General features: G+C 44.2%; 1 protein-coding gene across 1 annotated transcript in view; it reads right to left on the bottom strand.

Annotated features, from left to right (window-relative positions):
• The window catches only part of tanc2a (tetratricopeptide repeat, ankyrin repeat and coiled-coil containing 2a), a 40,691-nt gene extending 33,984 nt beyond the window's left edge, over window positions 1-6,707 (bottom strand). The window contains exon 1 of the mRNA XM_068731491.1: window positions 6,375-6,707. The gene's annotated coding sequence lies outside the window, so the exon portion shown is untranslated. The remainder of the gene's footprint in view (window positions 1-6,374) is intronic.
• Between the last annotated feature and the right edge of the window lie 489 nt (window positions 6,708-7,196).

Below are 7,196 nucleotides of genomic sequence, written 5' to 3'. Positions count from 1 at the left end.
AACACATTTGGCCGATGCATTGGTAAGTTAACGGTTTTAAATGTCACCGTCTACTAAAGCATCCTTAGTTAATGCAATTTTAATATGAGATGCATTTAGTTAAAAGGTGTGCGTTTACATCTTCATCATCCTTTTCTTGATGAAACCCGGATTTTTGCATAAAACCTTCGTACGCGCGGTTAAAGTACAGATTTCTGAGAGATGCTATAAAGTAGAGCCGAGGGGAGGCGCAGAGCTGGGTGATCATGTGACTGCGGCTTCATCACTACGAGCGACTGATCGCACATTTCACGTAATACAACGGGGCACCACACCGCTGTGCCTCTGAGTATTTGTTTAACGGCGTCCATGTTTTTCAATTATATCTGAAAAAATATCTGCAGTGTGAGCAAAAATCGGGGAAAAAAATAAATAAAAAAATGCATTTGAACCCCAAACACGGGAAACAACGAGTCCTCAAACCTACGAAATGAAAAGGGATGCGGGAAGAGATGAAGGAACTGACTCATGGCAATCTGCAGCCGGTAAGCGTGACTCAGCGCTGACATGGTGAGAAGCTCATAGAGAGATACAGTAAGTGTGGTGTTTGCATGACTCTCTCTTTCTCACACACACACACACACACACACACACACACACACACACACCATCTGTCACCAGTTACTGCTCCATCTGACCTCCTCTAACTTTTTATGTCGTAAACACTGAAAACAGCACGAAAGATACAGGATAGTCAGTCTGGCTAAATCCCACATCCTGTGTTTAGCTTAGTGTCAGTTACTGTTTAGCACAACTACCAGTTGATGCTGAAAACTAAACCTTTGTATCTTCAAATTACACAGTATTCCTTTTACATGATTTTTTTGTTTTTGGCTGTAACCCTAACCCTAAAACAAATCAATACTATGTAGTCCACGCATCGGTCCAGCAGAACACAAAGGTAGGTGGTACGGTAGCAGCCATGCTGGAAGCTAGGATTGTTAAAACCCAAAACGTACAACTGCTATCACGCTAGCACATTCACTGACAGAATAGTGGCTTCATCACAGACTGTATACATATGTAAGAAGTGGACATAGTCATCATGATGTCACCCGTTGGTTTGTGGACTGCTGGTTAGAAGACTCGAGGTCGTCAATTTCCCCCACCACCATCTTGGATTACGGCCATCACCATGTTGTTGTTTTTTGGCAACCAATTAACGGAAGTGACCATATTTGAAATGTGGAGGAGTGACGTAGAGACACTGTATACGGCTCTGGTAGAGACTTGTCAATCACAGTAAGCCCCGCCCTAAAGCATACTCTGCTTTATGGTCTGTTTGACTTTAAATGGACCATAACTTACTAAATGAACATCATGCTGTATTGAAGAAGACTGTAAACTAGAGATTGAGACCATAAACTCATGTTTACAATGTTTACTGAGGGAATAAATCAAGAGAGAAGTAGAGTCATTTTAGACTAGACTTCTATACAACCAGAGGAGTCGCCCCCTGATGGTCAGTACAGCACAGACGGACAACCCGATTACTCCCAGAGACTGATTTTAAAAACAGTAATTCCATCACTCAAAACAATTTTGTTGAATATCTGTGGAAGAATTTGATGTAAAAGCCAAATAACGCGGTGATTAAAACTATGGCTTAAGTGCAGCATCACGAAGCCGCTAATGGCCATCGACTCTTATGGTGGAAATCCACACAAAAAAAAAACGGCCAACTAACACCGAAATACACGACGGAACTCCAGACGGTCCCAGTGAGGTGGGCTGGTGAACACTTTCATTTTATACCTTAATAGTACATACAGCGAATGGTCCATCAGCCCGCCGCGTCACATCCATCGCACAACTCGCGGCCGGCTACTGCTCTACATAGAAAATGAATGGGATCCGTAGACGTGGTAGGGCTAGCTAGCTCCTTCGCTGATGGGCTGTGAGGTAGCTACGGTGTGTGAGAAAGAAGGGGGAACACACAGCTCATGTTGTGAAAGTTTCATGTCCATTCCGTTTCCTGTTAATCACACAGGATCGGGTGAGCTCCACGCTCCACGGGGGGCATCACACCGTTTTGCATTGAATGGCTTTGCCATGGTGGTTTTGAAGCGGTCGCACCTGTAGCAACGCGGCGTGGTGTGATCAGCCCCTCAGGTTGGTTTGCAGGCGGTATGATATGATCTGCAGAACTAACTTCAGTAGACATGAACAACATGCAAATTCAATTCAAATGATACTACCTGTTCCACCTGCTCCCAGGTAAATATCTATTATCTGTGTGTGTGTGTGTGTGTGTGTGTGTGTGTGTGTGCGCAGCACAGCACACACCCTTTTCTCCAGCAACTTCATTAGTCAATCCAAGGCATGCTGGGAGATACTGTCCGCCCCACGCACTGGACCCCCCCCCCTCCCTCCCTCAACACCTCACTTCTCCTTTTAACAAACCACACAAAGAGTTTTCCGCTTGCCATCATGAGCAGAGGAATGGCCGTTATCATTCCCACAACTTCATTCAGAAACACACACTAAACCCATTGCGCACACACACACACACACACACACACACACACACACACACACACACACACACACACACACACACACACACACACACACAAACACACAAACCCAGGGTTGGTTTGTTTGACTAGAGGCTTGGTTGTGTGACTGTACGTGTGTTTTGTTATTAGCAATAGCTGAGTGCAGATGGCCTTGCTTTCAGCTGAATCCACACACACACACACACACACACACACACACACACACACACACACACTCTCTGCCAGACTCTTATCTCTCTTCCCCAGAGAAGCCAACGCTGACTTCCTGTAATCGCTCAGGACTCCCTCAGCTTGCCCGCATACAGGAAGGAAGAGTGTGTGCGCGTGGAAAAACAAAACCAAAAAAAAACAAAACTTCACAAACAAAAGGACCGGCTGATATGATCAACTTTTACCCCTTTCTTCTTGCTGTAAACTTGTTGCACTTTTACCCTCTTTGTAGTCGTGTAAAGCTGTCGTGAGGCCGACTCACGCGTGGCGGCCCCCGCAGGCTGCGAGTGGAAACTGCTGCCTCAGCATAAATCACAGCATTTGAGCCGGGATAGTCTGGTCAAAATGGGCCCAGAGGTACTTTTTTTAGTGGGGTCACTACTGTGAAAACTGCACACCCAGAGGAAAACCAGAGGAGCTTTACTGTAGCTCACATTCAGTGAAAATAGCTACTTTACTCCGATACTGTACTAAAAATCACTCACTTATAAATGGTGACCAAGACGTGTCTTTCAATCAAAATTGAAGATGTCTCATTTGATCCTGTTGACAACTTTCATTCTCTTCTTTAGCTGCTGAGCTAATGCTAGCTTAATGTTAGCTAACGGTGCAATTGCACAGATTGACAAGACAAGCTGCTGCTCAGCTCTGAACGTCCAAAGATCGTCACCAAGTACGTGTCTTGTTGCCTTAACCGAACGTTCGTTTCGTTACCTAAACCTAACTGTACGTGTTTTTTTTTAAGCCCAACGATGATCTTTTTCCAAAACCTACGTAAGTGCTTTTGTTGCCTAAACCTTACTTTCATTTTTTTTACGTAAAAAAAAAAAAAGTTCACCAGCGACACAAAAAATACAAACAACTCGTGTCCCTCTAAACAACACCCATAGATTGCATTTTGTGACCATTTAACAAACTGTGTTGTACTATCTACTAGCGTTAGCCATGTCGATACTCAACTGGACCCGACTGCTAGCTTTAGCATACTGGGCTACATCATGTAAAGTGACCAAATTTTCCAAAACACCCAAACCGGGACTCTTAAATGTACTGCACGTCCATACGCAAGCACATGTATTCACTCATGTACACATAATGGAACAATTATTTCAGCACCTTTTCAGTCCATAGTAGTCCTCAACGGCTGGTTTAACTCGAGGAAACATAGTCTGAGAGGTGACCGCTGCCTTTTCACAAACTACTTTTATGCGGGTCCTGACCCAAGAGAGATTATTACCATTAAGATGAAGTGTGAAACCTCTCACCAGATATACAAATACCATAATATATTTATTGATTATATTTTGTATTGTTAATCTGAATATGCAAAGAAACAAGTCACTAAATGCTGTCTGATAAAAAGAAGTACATTATTTGCCTCTATGATGTAGGAGAGTATAAGCATAAAGTAGCACAAAATAGAAATATACAAAGTTAGCTAAACTAGCTAGCGTTAGCTAGCGTTATACATCAGGAAAGTGGCTTTTAGACGTCATTAACGTTGCGTGGTTCTGTATTTTATTTGGCTCCAAGTGATCAACCCGGACTCGCGGCAAAATCTCGCACGCCACGGACAACCATTCTCGTGATTATTCAAAAAGAAAACTCTTTGTGAATGAGCTCGTTTACACAGAAATCGTTAATTGTCACCTAAAAGCTATGCCTTTATCACTATGCCACACTGGGAGCATTCCCACATACCCGTTACAACGCATTGCAAACTGGACCGCTGGCAGGATCGCTGCTAAATGGAGAGCGCACAAGAAAGAATCATCAAGAACACCAGCCAGGCGCTCCACGCTCCCTCTTGTCACTCTGGCCGCACTGAAAACGATACGGCTGCATCAAACCACGCATAGCACTGCCCCATTTCCGGGACACTTCCTTCCCACAGGAAATCCGAATGATGAACTGTGCTCACACAGGCGCTGCCCACGGATTATTTTGAGATGAAATACCCTGTCGCTTTTGGGTCGAGATGGGAGTGAAAAACTGATTTATTTGATTTGCCAGGTGAACGTACAAAGTGTCAGAATGAATACAGAATTTGTGGAAGGGGGTGTTGAGCAAAAAGATGCTGCTCATGCGTTGTATTCCTTTAATTAGCGCTAGCGATGCCGTGTGAGTGATCTCATTAACCTAATGACTGTATTGGTGAGGGGGCAGGGGTCTTCTAATCAGAGCAGTGTTAAACCCAGACTATGACTACAGGGTTAGGCAGATTAAACATGGGATTACACCCATCTGCACCGCCACCGTCTAGGAAAGGAAGCCACAGGGGGGATGGATGGGGGTTGGGGGGGGGGGGGGGTTGGGAACAAAATATGACAAAGAAACTGAACAAACACGTTCAAAGTTTTCAGAGGAAAGATCTGTACTTCAGGCCTCCGGAAGCCTGAACTGTAGCTAGCTCAAATAGATGGACGGACAGATTTTACTACAGCCTCTACAAAACACATGCAAATCTGGCGCAAGCGACAGATTAATAATGGACGCAGTATTGTGAGAGATAATCCCGTCATTCCCACACAAAGGATTTCGGTTTTTCTTGCCAAAACAACTGTTAACCAACAGACGGCGGGAATTTGAAATGGGACCAAAATGTGGGTGAAAACGGGGGCAGAAACGAGAAGGGGGAGACAGCCAGAGAAGGGCAGTAAGAATGAAATCCTTACACACACACACACACACACACACACACACACACACACACACACACACACACACACACACACACACACGGGGAATCTGTTCCTCTCCTACAACCACGCTCCCTTTACTTTATTGTTATGTTCTACCTTGTCTTCTTCCCACTCATCCTAGTGCGACCACCACGCCGGTGCAGGTGTGTCTGACTTACGATCACGAGTGAACAACAACAGAGTCAGCGGCTGGCTGCGTCACACAGCGGTGTCTGTGAGATCATCAAGACGAGATGGAGAAGCGTCTCCGTGGTATTTAAGGATAAGGATTTTTAAGTGATGTTTTATGGTGTCGCCACAATATTTCTGCAGTAAAGTCATTATAAGATGACATCCATTACCTGGGACATTATAGTGATTCTAATACAATAAAATATATGATAGTAAAATATATATATATACACACACACACACACACACACACACACACACACACACACACACAGTATATAAATACATATATAGTATTGATTTCTTTGATATGACTGCTGCTAGGATATACTTATATTATAATATATGCTTCTCATATACATATATATATATATATATATATATATATATATATATATATATATATATATATATATATATATATATATACATATATATACACCGTATATAAATAAATATATAGTATTGATTTCTTTGATATGTCTGTGCTGGTAGGCGATCGATGAGTGATCCTGCGCGCGCGCGCGCGCGCGCGCGCGCGCACACACAAACACACACACACACACACACACACACACACACACACACACAAACCATCTTACTACACCATCTATCTCTTCTTCCCTTGCTCAAACACACACACACGCGCGCGAGCGAGCATACATATTCTCTCACACACACACACACACACACACACACACACGAATACACACGGGAAACACGACAAACCTACCTTGGCTGTTGGTTTAACCCTCAAATATCACCGGCGATAAGAACAACGTCAGGCCGGCAGATAATGGGTCGGTCACGGCCGGGTTAATTTCAAGCACTCGGTGTGTCCTCCTCCGTAAAATCCCCGGTAGAAACCAACGGAGTCGTCGTGCGCGAGGCGGATTCCCACTCTCCCCAATCCCCCATTCATTACCGGGTTATCGGTAGCTCCTTTATCTACAAACGGGTGGCGATATTATGACCGTTATTCTCCTTCCACCGGTGAGCACGAGCTGACGTCCGAGCTGCTCCGGGAGGCACGAGTGTCCTCCGGTCGACGGGAGGTGATGCATTATTCACGTGAGGGGCGTGGCCAATACGCTCAATGTGCTTATGCGCGTGTGAGTGTGTGTGTGAGTGTGTGTGAGCGTGAGTGAGCGTGCTACAGACAACAACAGAATGCTCCGGCTACACAGCAGCTGTCATGATGAAGCGGTCACCAAATGCAGGAGGACATCTAGTGGACAGAAGACAACTCGCACCTAGTATTCGCAGCAAGAATCGGAGTACAAGTACTGTGTTCGTAGGCCTGGGCTAAATGACGTCAAATATGACTTAAAAATAAATAAATTAAGATGACACGACTCAGGAGTGAGGTTGAATAAAGGTGAATGAAATACAAATACTACAGTTAAAGAGTAAGTCTGGTGACATTCTATGTTTTTCATACAGTCAACAACAACTGATCCCTCCTAAAAAAGTATTGCGTGTATACAAAGCCTGATAAATGTTACTCCTCTTCTATTGTTGTTCAAAAACACATCAATGAGCCACACTGCTGCAC

The sequence above is a fragment of the Cebidichthys violaceus genome, unplaced genomic scaffold (assembly GCF_023349555.1).
Source record: "Cebidichthys violaceus isolate CVI_PGR_0920_01 unplaced genomic scaffold, fCebVio1.0.p SCAF_52, whole genome shotgun sequence".
In the NCBI taxonomy this organism is placed as follows: domain Eukaryota; kingdom Metazoa; phylum Chordata; class Actinopteri; order Perciformes; family Stichaeidae; genus Cebidichthys; species Cebidichthys violaceus.
Note: the sequence above shows the minus strand (reverse complement) of the source record. Positions and strands in the feature narration are given on the sequence as shown.